This window comes from Hibiscus syriacus, unplaced genomic scaffold (genome assembly GCF_006381635.1).
Source record: "Hibiscus syriacus cultivar Baekdansim isolate YM2019G1 unplaced genomic scaffold, ASM638163v2 tig00113725_pilon, whole genome shotgun sequence".
NCBI lineage: Eukaryota > Viridiplantae > Streptophyta > Magnoliopsida > Malvales > Malvaceae > Hibiscus > Hibiscus syriacus.
In genome coordinates, this window is record NW_024063471.1 from 18,902,207 (window position 1) to 18,914,723 (window position 12,517).

General features: G+C 33.1%; 1 pseudogene; it reads left to right on the top strand.

Annotated features, from left to right (window-relative positions):
- The first annotated feature begins 7,761 nt into the window (after positions 1 to 7,761).
- Positions 7,762 to 9,311, top strand: LOC120187728 (annotated as a pseudogene).
- The last annotated feature ends 3,206 nt before the right edge of the window (positions 9,312 to 12,517 follow it).

Below are 12,517 nucleotides of genomic sequence, written 5' to 3' on the forward strand. Positions count from 1 at the left end.
CATACATGTGTTTCAAATTTGTAGGTAATCTTATTCATTCCGAACTTTAACCATGTCTAAACTCCCTAGGACATTATCTAGTCGTTCAAGTCAAAACCGACCTCCTATTCCTCCACCCATTCCAAATCCAAACCCTGATGATCCAAATATAATCATTCTAAACTCCTGTTTTAATGTGCCTGGTCGTAGACAAGATCTCTACCATAGGTATCATAATTGTTTTGAGTCATACAAAATCCGGGAAGAGCGTATCCCCTCGATTCAAGCTATGGTTGATATAAATTTTCAATATTTTCCTACTCTTACATCCTGGAAATTTGATAAACTTTTTCACCTTAAACCAATTGTCTATCACCAATTAGTCCGCATTTTCTATTCTAGTGTGGTGTGTGTCCAAAACGAGCGTCGAACTGAAACCATAGGAATTCGATCCTATCTTCTAGGTCAATTCGTTTATATTGACTCTGACACTATCACAAACACTTTTGGACTAGACAATAAAGGTTTAGACAAAGAGAAAGAGATTGTGGCTACTCCCCAAAGCTAAGGATAATGCTAGTACCTTAAGAACTCATCACGAGTGATTTCTTCACTTGATGATCTCTTGGTGGTTTAGACCATCTGGAGGTAGGTACTCATCTCTTAGGGTCTTAGATTTATGGTGGATACATTGTATCCAACATAATAAGAAAATAAATTTGTCATAGACAATTTTCAGTGAATTAGTAGATACCGTAAACGTTGCCCCATCCAAAAATGTCAAAACTTTAGTTTATGATTGTCTCCTTAGTAATTTGTTTATCAATATCGGGCTTAGGGTCACGCTTGATATTCCCATCCCTCTCCAAAACCAAATAAATCTCATATCCTTAAGGAAATCGGGATGGAAAAAGGAAAATGACCAATGGGTTCGATCCATTGAGAAAACATCAGGAGCTAGCTCTTTATGAGCTCCTCCGGCACCGGCAGCGGACGATGATCCAGAACTTCAAGAGATATTTCAAGATATCGAAGATCACATACTCGAGGACGAGCCGACACGACAAGAGGATCCAATGCCTCCATACTTTAGCTCATTCATGGAGACATTGGATATGAGGTTTGCATTATTAGAGTCCCACTTGACTGCTATGGGGACTCAACATTTGGAGAATCAACGAGAGATTCGAGCTAACTGTGAAGCAATGGATAATCGATTTAATGCAGTGGATGATAGACTCGATGCGCTTACACGAGATGTGGCTAATATATGGGCACATCTATCTCCTCCCGATCTTCCTATGGATGATTAGACCTTGCCTTGCTTAGTTTTCTTGGATTGAACTTAGGATTTATTGTTAAAACATTTTAGATGTTTTTGGATTGTTTTATTTTGGATGTTTGAATGTTTGAATTTGTTATGGGTGTTGGATGCTTGAACTTAGATGTTTATATATATATTTGGTTTTGAATATTTGAATTTGGTTATTTTTGCATCATTTACATTTTAGATAAATATGACCAATTACCATTACAAATTATCTATGAATATTGATTTATGAAACTAATGGCTAATCTTTCTCTTGATTGTGATCTTAGCAGCTTAAGCTTTATCTAAATACTAATTGGCTAATTTTTTAAAAACCTTTTTTTAAAAACGCTTTAGAGTCTGTTTGATTTAACAAAAAGGGGGAGAATATAGTAAGGGGGAGTAATTTTCAAAAATTGATTTCAAAAAAATGATTTTCAAAGAAAATCTTAAAATTACTTAAATGTTTTGTTATATCGAAAAAGAGGAGATTGTTGAAAATATTTTGATGTTTCGATATAACAAATTAAGTGTTATTGAATTTTAAGATTTTATAATCATTTTTAAAGTATATTCGATTAAGTCATTCGAATATCAAAATATTACTCGAAGTTTTTCAAAGGTCAATTTCAATCCTTACTAAAGTGTAAAATTGTGTTTTAAATTTAAAATATTTTTGAAACAATTTTTACAACGAATTGTGAACCATAATCGAGCCAAAAATCAATTTTATGAAGGGATGTACCGATGCACTATTTGATGTATCGATGCACACCCTATTTCAAATGCATTTTATGTACCGATGCACATACCATGCATCGATGCACTCCTGGCTCTTTTGAAACATCTAATGTAATTAGTGTACCGATGCACCCTAAGTGTACCGATGCACTAGGTCTTATAACAGTCGAAATATTTGAATTTTACACATAGTGTATCGATGCCCCCTTCAGGTATACCGATGCACCTACGCTCCCAACCAGATTTTTAAATGATAATTACACCATAACGACTCTATTGACTTCACCAATGATCCCCAACGTTGAGAAGTGATTCAAGGTGTATTTAAGCAAGCTTAGGAGCCATTGATCAACAACAATTAAGAAGAAAAGCTAGAGAATCAAAGAGAATGCATCAAACCTCAAGTTTGAGCATTTCAAGCCAATTTTTCATTCAATATTCATTTTTCTTTCAAGAACACTTTTTGTGCTCAATTGTATTCATCTTTGAGTATTCTTTCTTTGTTCTAGAATTGTGCAAACATCTTACCTTATGAGGTTTTTCTGTAAGTTTGCAAATTTGTGTATTTCTCTTTGGGAGAGAGTATTCTCAAGAATTTGGGGTATAATTCTTGACGTAGTTGTAAGGTTACCCTTTGTCCTCAAAAGAAAGAAAAAATTAGTGAATTTGTTGGAAAATCCTTAATGTGGATAGCTAAGGTAGTGGATGTAGACTTTGGTTGAGAAAGTCGAACCACTCTAAATCACTATGCAATTATTTTCTGTAAAAGCTTCCACCAAATTTTTAATTGTCAATTTACCCCCTCTTGGCTATTTCGTCGATCGATTAACTCAATAACTTCATAGTGAATGAGCCATTCACAATTTCAACTTCACGACGAAGGATATCGTACCCAAAATGATGCAACTTATAGAAGATTGGATTTCAACTTCACAACGAAGGATATCCAACCCAAAGCCAATTTGGCGAAGCACTACAAATTGAGATTGGATTTCAACTTCAAAATGAAGGATATCTAACTCAAAGCTCAACTTCACAGCGAATGAGCCATCCACGATTTCAACTTTACGACGAATGATATCATACCCAAAAGATTGACAAAATAATGAAAAACCAGTTTCATTTAGAGTTCATTTCAACTTCACAACAAAAGATATTGAACTCGAAAGCGATGCAATTTACAAGAGTGAATTTCAACTTCACAAGAAATGAGATCCAATTCAAAGCTCAACTTTACAACGAATGAGATATCCACGATTTCAACTTCACGACGAAAGATATCATACCCAAAATATTGACCCAACTTCACGGCGAATGAGTCATCTGTGACACAACAATGAAAAACCAGTTTCATTTAGGTCAAATATCACCTTCAAACTGAATAACATCCAATTTAAAGCTCAACTTCACAACGAATGAGCCATCCAGGATTTCAACTTCACGAAGAAGGATATAGTGCCCAAATAGATTAACTTAAGTTTCACAGTAAATGAGTCATCTGCAAAAATAGGGGGTTATCTCTCAACCTATTACAGTATAGCTCAGGCGAAAAGGGCTATCTGTCAACAAAAACTTTTGAGTTGATTCCATTCAGCTCGATGACATATCAACTGCATGGTAGCAGCGATGAACTACCTTTCGGTAAAATTTTAAACCGAGGTCTTTAAGTCTGGAAGAAGACCTAGGTTGGCTACGATTTAGCAACAAGGAACTCTATCCCAGCCAAATTTATAGCATAGCTCAAGGAGAGAAGGGCTATATGTCAACAAAAAACCTTCAAGTTCGATTCCATTCAGCTCGAGGGCATATCAACCATAAGGTAGCATCGAGGAACCACTTTCCGATCAAATTTTCAAACCAAGGTCTTTAAACCGAGAAGAAGACCAAGGTTGACTATGATTTGGCAACAAGAAGCCACCTTCCGATTCAAATTTCGAACTATGATTTCAATTTCATGAAGAAGCATATCATTTCAAGATTGACTCAACTTCGCGACAGAGGAGTCATCCGTGAATCAGTTTAATAGGGAGTTATTCTTAATTGCAATATCATAGTCAATTTTCAACTCCACAAGGGAGGATATTAGACTTAGGGACCCCTTCATACCGAACGAAAATTTGTGTCCTTTTATCTTTGTCCTATTTTTCGTTACATGAAAAAAACAAAGAGGGATAGCTGTAGACACTCATTTTCGTATGGAGATTTTTAAATATATAATAATGTAGTATAGTTTTTGAAAATATTTTCGAAAAATGTATAACATATGGTTTTTAGAAAATGATTATTGAAAACATAAAATATATAGTTTTTAAAAATCATTTTTTTGAAAATATATATAATATGGTTTTGAAAATACGATTTAAAAACATATATTATATAATTTTGAAAAAACAATTTTGAAAACATATTATATAGTTTTGAAAACAATTTTTGATTATATTATATAGTTTTGAAAATAATTTTGAAAATATATATTATTTGAAAAAAACATTTTTGAAAACATTTTGAAAACGTTTTGAAAAATATATATAATATATAATTTAGAAAACATTTTCGAAAAAACTATATATAATATATGATTTTGAAAACATTTTTTAAAATATATGTAATATGTAATTTTCATTTTATTTATTTCTTTTTCATTTATTCATTTCTTTTTCTTTTTTTTCTTTTTTAGGGTTGAAAACAGTCCAAAAGGAGTCAAACCGGTCCTGACCCAGCCTAATCAAAGGATTAGTGTTTCATGCTTAAGCAGGGGCACAGTAAGAGAAGGAATCAGTCACGTACGTGGAGACCACGCGCCAACGAGTTGGTTGAGACTTGCGGCCGAACACCCAAGACTGGACCATCCTGGGACTTCCGGCCCAATGATGACCTCAACAGAACATGAACAGATCGGGGTAACCCCGACATCATCAGGACCCAAACGATCCTTCGAAGGCTATAAAAAGGGGGCCTCACCGGAACACAAGAGACACACGATCAACAATCGACAAGCAACTGAAGTCACCAGAAAAACATCCAAACACAACCAACAAAAAACAACAAAAATACCCATCAGAACATCAAAGCAAAAACGAAAAAAATCGAAACTACAAAGTAACCCGCAAACCACAAAGACCACAAGGAAACCAAAAATAACTTTTGGGTTTTGGCTCAGGAGAGGAGAAGTCACCGGGGAAGCAAAAGGATTTCACCAAAAAGGGTAAAAATCAAAACTTTGTGCTTAGATCTACGTCGGATAAGGCGTTTTTAGGAGGTTTTGGGTTTGGATTTCACTTCAGGGTGTTGAGGGGAATGATTTGGGGTATTTTTTAGTTTTTCGACCATCGAAGGGCGGTTGACAGCTGTCCGGGCGATGGCACCCCCATTGGGAAGGGTTACCGACCATAGGTCGGTGGATTTGGGGGAGAGAGGTTTGAGATTTTTTTAGAAGAATGGGTAAAATGAATTTTTTTTAGTTTTTGGGTTATATATAGCCGAGGGACCACTGTGTAATTAGTTAATAGTTAAATTATTTCTGTAATCCCTCTAATTTTGTTGTGTAATTCATTTTGGTCACCTGTTATAAATTGGCCTTTGAATTTTGAATTATTTTGATTTAATCCTTGATTATGTTTCTTACATTTTGCAATTTAATCCCCCTAAACTTTTATTTTTCTCTTGGAGCTCAATTTTTAGCATCAATTTGATCCATGAATTCAAATTTATTTGAATTTAGTCCTTTAAGTTTTTTTTCTACTTTTTTTATTCTATTATTCTTTTATTTAATTTAACATTTTTTCTTCTTTTTAAAAATTAACTTTTTTTTCTTCTTTTCATTTAATATTTATTTATTTTTTTAATCTAACCTTTTTGACCTTTTTGGGATAATTTCAATCGATCAAAGGTAATCAGTTTGAATCGAATCTTTAAATTTTAATTTTCGCAATTAAGACAACCGACAAATTAAAATGGTACCGAAAGGGCGGTACAAGGGTTCTAATCCTTCCTTGATTGTAACTGACTCTCGAATCCGACACATTTATGGTAAAACACAGATCATGTAAGATGGTGTCCGATCAACCAAATTTTTTACCAAAAAAAATAAATGATCGGTGGCGGTTCTAACGTTTTTATTCAAGTCGAAGCCTAATTCCGGGCCCACCCGAAAGACGGATGCGACACACAGTAAAGTAATGTTCTTCCTTTATAGGGTTAATGTTTAAAATTTCTGGTTTAAGATTTAAGTTTTAGGGTTTAGGATTTATGATTTGGGGTTGAGAGTTTAGGAGTTAATGTTTGGATGTAATGTTTGGAGGTTTGAGATATGAGGTATAGGGTTTGAGATTTTGGGGTTTGAGATTTGAAATTGAGGTGAAAAGAGATATTGTTTTATTGAGAATTTAAAGATATTTATTTATGAGTTATAAATTTATTTATTTAAATCTAATGACTATAAATTAGTCTAAAACTTATTAGTTTTAAATAGTGTAAATGGATCTTACCCCTTAATTTTAATATAGTTTAATATCATTTTAATAAAAATATTTATTATTAAAATATACTTATTAGTAATTTTAATAATACAATATTAATATTTTTAGTATTACAATTATATACTTAGTAATATTACAATGGGTAAACTACACATTGACCACTCAAATATTGCTCGCTCTTGCTTTGACGACTAATGTTATAATTTCATTAATCAGACCACTCAATTATTCAAATGCTTCTATCGACTCATTTGACGTCAAAATTTAACAGAAAAAATGACGTAATAGTTAAAATTTGTTTATATTACACATTTAATCTTTATTATTTATATATTTTATCAGTTTATTTTTAATTTTAACAAATTAAAATAAATTTAACGAAAATTATTTTCAACAATTTATTTTCAATGAAACAAATGGACCTTAAATTATGTTAGCACTAAACAACTAATATTCTCTAGATATGATCGATCGTGATATAAAAAGATATAGAATGATCAATATTTATTCTATTAAAAATTTATTCATATGACATGAACTTAAATATACACAAATACACTTTAAACAACAAAACTTAAACAAATTTGAGAGAGAAAAAATAACCTCATACAAAAAATGATACATTTTTTATAATTTTAGAATAAATAAAAATAAAATTTGTTCTCTTTTTTATGATTTTAAATACATTAAATTTAATTTATCATGACAAAATCTACTTCTAATAAATTAAATCAGATTGTAGTAATCTTATATAAAAATTGTCTATATCAAATTGCGATATATATCATTTTACCCCTAATTAATGATTTTCTTTGTTATACTTTTAGGTGCCTACATAATAACAAACATAAAAAAAAAACCCCATTAAATGACACGATTCATTCATGTTTACAAATTTTTTAATTTTTTTTTTAAAAAATATAATATATTTTAAAAATCATTTTTTTAAACGATCAAAATCCCCTAATTTCCAAACCCTTACCCGTGCGTGCCTCCCCTCCCCTCCTCAAGCCCCTGCCTCTCCTCCCTAATACAATTGTTCAAGTAATTATGGTATACGTGGAAATTAAACAATTGTCTAAGCAGTTGCTATTTGTCGGACAAGATTAGGGTTAGAGAATTGTTATTTTCCAGCCACGATTAAGGTTAGACAATTGCTATTTATCGGCAACGATTAGGGATTTAAAAATTAAGATCAAGGATTTTAATATTTGGTTTAAAAAATTAAGATTGAACTGATGAGGGCAACTCACGATGGAACCAGTGGTAGGTTCCGCCAGTGATGGGTGGGAGTTCACTGAAGATGGTGACGCGACGGTAATAAACTATGGATTATATATCTGAGGATATTTGAATGTTTTATGAAAAATATGAAAAGATAAGAGGTTTTTTTAAAATTTATAAATTTTATTTCTTAGAAAATTAAAAAAATTAAAAATTAAGCCACATATCAAACATTAATTGGTTCATTATTTTTTAACAGAATTTTTTAAAGATAAACACTTAAAAGTATAACGGAAAAAACATCACATGTCTATTTTTAACGAAAAATTCTTTATACACTTAAAATTAATTCATGGTATAATTTATATACATATTTTTGCATTAAGCATGAGGTATTAAAATTAACTCATTGCACCACTTAAATTTTAGAACCAACTACTCGCTGTTCATGCCATTCTACGACTACATCTATGACACAATGGACAAAAGTAGTGATAGCTTGTACGGAAGTTCGTGGTGCATCTAACGCACCACACCACGCGAATCCATTTATCATCTCCGACTTGGGTTCGCCTCCTCCGCCTCAAAACCCTACACTTCATCTACTTTCTACTCATGCCTCCTATGGCCTCTCACACTGTGTTCCATGCTACTTACCTGGACTTGTGGTTCCACTTTCCTTGTTGAAAGAAACCGGTTTCATAAAACCACACTACAGACCTGGGCCATACCCAAGTATAATATACAGGTTACTGTTTCTTAAAAATTTGGGTACATATCGACAATTAGTTAGTTTATAGGTTGAGACATTAGACCCTTTAAATAAGGTCAAATCTTCGAATTCTAACGTTTACGAATGGAAGAAATTGAGTTTAGAGAATTACACCAAATGAGCCTCTACAAAATCTGATTCAGATTAGTCGACTTATTTGGTCACCCATCTATTACTTAGTTTTATGTTTTGGTCATTAGCTATTAAAAATATAATGTCAGCATCACTTTTAGTTTTTAATAGTAGGTGATCAAAACAGAACCAAAATAAAACATTGATTATGAATTTTAAAAAAATAGTTGGATGACCAAATTAAAAACTAAGTAATAGGTGGGTAACCAAATAGATAATTTACCCTAAAATTTGTATCACTCATCACAACATTGCTGCATGTGTGTTTTGATTTGCAGTACCGGTTGAAATGGAAAAGAGAAGCCATCAATAAGTTGATTGAGGAAGCCATATTGGAGGCTGAGGAGAAAGGTGCTAGAGTGTTGAGTTTGGGCCTCAAGAACCAGGCAAGTTTTTTTTTGCCTCTTGTTACCATTTGTTTTTCTTTTAATATATATAAGACAGCAAAAAGAAGTGTGATGAAATTGATGAGCAGGGTGGAGAGCATTAATGGGTATGGTGGGGTGTACTTGGAAAAGCATTCCAATCATAAAGTGAAGTTGGTAGATGGGAGTAGCTTCGCAGTGGCAGTTGTGCTAAATACCATACCAAAGGGAACAACACAAGTAGTCCTTAAAGGCAACCTAACTAAAGTTGCTTATGCCCTTGCCTTTGCACTATGCCACAAGGGCATTCAGTTGACTACATACATACGTACATACATTATTAATTAGGTAGCTCCAATTCACAGTTTTCATTTTACTGTGTATAGGTAAAGGTATCTGTATTATATGAGGAAGAATATGAAAAACTTGGAAAATCATTAGTTAGCAAGTAATTTGGTTCTCTTAACATGTTACTCTTGTAAGGTAACTAAATCGGTTCTCTTAACATGTTACTCTTGTAAGGGCATTCACCTACTCAAGTTATCCCACCGTCATCGAAATCTCTAAAATATCTTAAAACCTTTACGATTTTATATCCGTCGATCGATTATAATCCCTTAATTTGATTATTACCAATCATTTCACTAATTAAATTTATTATGTGATGGCTAGATCTATTTAGCAATCAACTTAAAAATAGTCATCGTTATCCTAGGCGTAACATCAATACTAAAGGTTAGAATATAAATCATTATGTAAGGTTGGAGAAGAGACTCTCTCTCTAGCTTTCTCTTTTCTCTCCCGAGCTCCGGCTATTATTCATCATCTTCTCCAATACGTCTTCCTTCGTTTTGCCTTCAACAGATCATCGTTTGTGGTTCTCCACCTAAATTAGGAATGAATCATCACAAATTACCACAATCCTATTTTTCATGTCAACAAAGATCAAAGTCGATCATTTTCCTGATTAAAAACTTATGAATAATAAGTATGTTGCAGACATGAATTTACATGCTCCATTTCCCACATTAACTAATTATCCATATTAATGCTCATTAGTTGTACTTTGGTAATACATAAAATGGCACCAGAACTGGCTGCCGAGGAGGGCGATGAGCACATGGAGGGCAGCTGGGATAGTGCATGCACTTGAAGGATGGGAGGAACATGAATGTGGTTACTCCATGTCAAATATTGACAAAGCTTGGAAAGCAAGTCTCAAGCATGGATTTCAACCTCTGTGTCACAACTCAATCAAAATCCTAAACATTTTATCTGCCAATCGAGTACGCATTCTAGTTCTCTAATAAGCAAAATAAAGGAGAAGACATTAGATTCCCTGTAACGTTCAGGCCATTTATTATGGACTGTGTAATTGCTTTATGGTTGGTTGTTTTAGTCTCTGGTTCTGTTGGTGAGTCAAAATCATTCCTAGTCAGAAATAGAATGAATATATGAAGCAGCCTATAAATACTCATTCGGGCACCACTAATTTTGTGGATCCAATGCATAATGTGGGGGGTAGTTGAGGTCAAGCAGTGTATGACAATTCAACAAAAAGGAGCAGTTGTTGCGGTTACCTACCGAAGCATTAACACTGGCTAGTTGGAACAAATTGATTGTTTATTACCGACTGAAGACAAATATGCATATTCAGGAAGCAATCACGTGTTAGTGGTTAACAGTCGTCCTCATTTCTCTTTGAAATTGTGGCTCTACTTGCCTCCACTTCCCACTCAACACCATAATGGGTTGGTTGGAATATACCCTCTAGAATCACACATTATAACTGCCACAAAATCCCTTCACACAATTGTTACAATCCGAAACCTTTAGTTAAAACATTATTTTCTTTTATTATTAAAATCGCTTGAAAGTTTGCCCATCAAATTTTAGATGTTTTTTTCACCTCGTAAATATGCTTTTCGTACCCCAATTAAATCTCTATACTTTGAAACATCGTTAATTCATTCATTTAATTAACATTGATCGCAAGGCCGACCCTGGATCAAGACAGGAGGGGCGCTGATAAGATGCATATTAGACATATATTCTATGATATTTTCCTCATATTTGAATAACTAAAATTGATTAAATTATGGATTTTGATTATATTTCGTATTTTGTGGATTAGGTTAAAGATTTGGATAAAACAAGTTCAAAATCTTATGATTAGCATGATCTTCACAAAATCCTCGAATTAAGGAGGAAAAATCGGAATTCAAGAAGCTAGCAAGACCAGAAGAGGTTTTCGTGTAAGGCGTGAGCACGACTTATTCATCCTGAACTACCGTAGAAGAAGTCTTCAGTTAAGGCGTGAGCGCGCCTTACCAGTCCATACAACCCTAAATTAGGGTTACGAATTTACAAGGAAAAAAGAGTTTAATGACGACTGAAAGACTCTTTTGAATTATTCTTATCTTTAGAAAAAGATGAAGGCATTTAAAACTCTTATTTTTGTGGGATTTTCTTTAAGGGAAACTTCTTTATCTAGAATAGGAAAATCCTTATAAAAGGGGAGCTAGGGCCGTTAGTTTTACATCAAGTTTTACATTAAGTTTTCTTTATTTTCTTTTGATTTTCTTTCAATTATGAGTAGCTAAATACTTTTGTTCCAATTGGAGGATAATTGAAGCTTTGGTTCTACAAGGATTGTGAGATCTAAATAATTTTCATTGTTCTTTTACTTCTTTTCTATTTATATATCTTCTGTTTTTATTAAGAATTATTGTCTTGATTGATTGTGCAAAGGATCCGTTGCTCAATTATCAAGTTGATAAATTGCCATTTAGAACTTTAAATCCGTAATTGTTGAAACGTTCTAATATTAGTGGTAAAGTAACATGGTTGATTATGTTATGAAGGTATATAACCTTGTCTAAATGAATCTAGCTTGTGTATTTGTTGGCTAGAATTGGTGGTCCCTCTAGTGATTAATGTTGTTGGTGGATTAAATCTTAAGAGCTTGTCTAGGGTTGTTCATTAACTAGGGAAAAAATCAAAGAGCTTCTCTTGATTATCGAGAAACTAAGGAGAGACAGGTTGTTAGAGCTTCTCAATAACCATAACCAATTTAGTGAAAAGTAGAAGATTTTATCATTGCATCTATGATCAATTCTCTGAACCAATTCTGAAAGTATACCTTTAGTTGGATATTTGCTTAATATTAATTTCTCTCAATTTTTAGTTGATTAGATATGCTTTTTATTTTTACTTTTCTCAAATTTAAAACCCCTTTTCTTTGCTGTAATTTTCATTAAAATAAATCTACCCAATCCCTGTGGATTCGACCTTACTTATCGCTACTACAATTTTCTATTTCCAAAAGCAAGTATTATTATTTGTTGGATTCGACACCCACCAAATTTTTGGTGCCGTTGCCGGGGATTGGTGTCATTTAGATTTATTTTGATGGCCCGTTCTTCTCGTGCAGGTGAACTCCAATACGATCCTGAAATCGAGAAGACCGCTCGCAGGTTAAGAAAAGAAACTAACTTGCACAACAAACAAGCTTCTT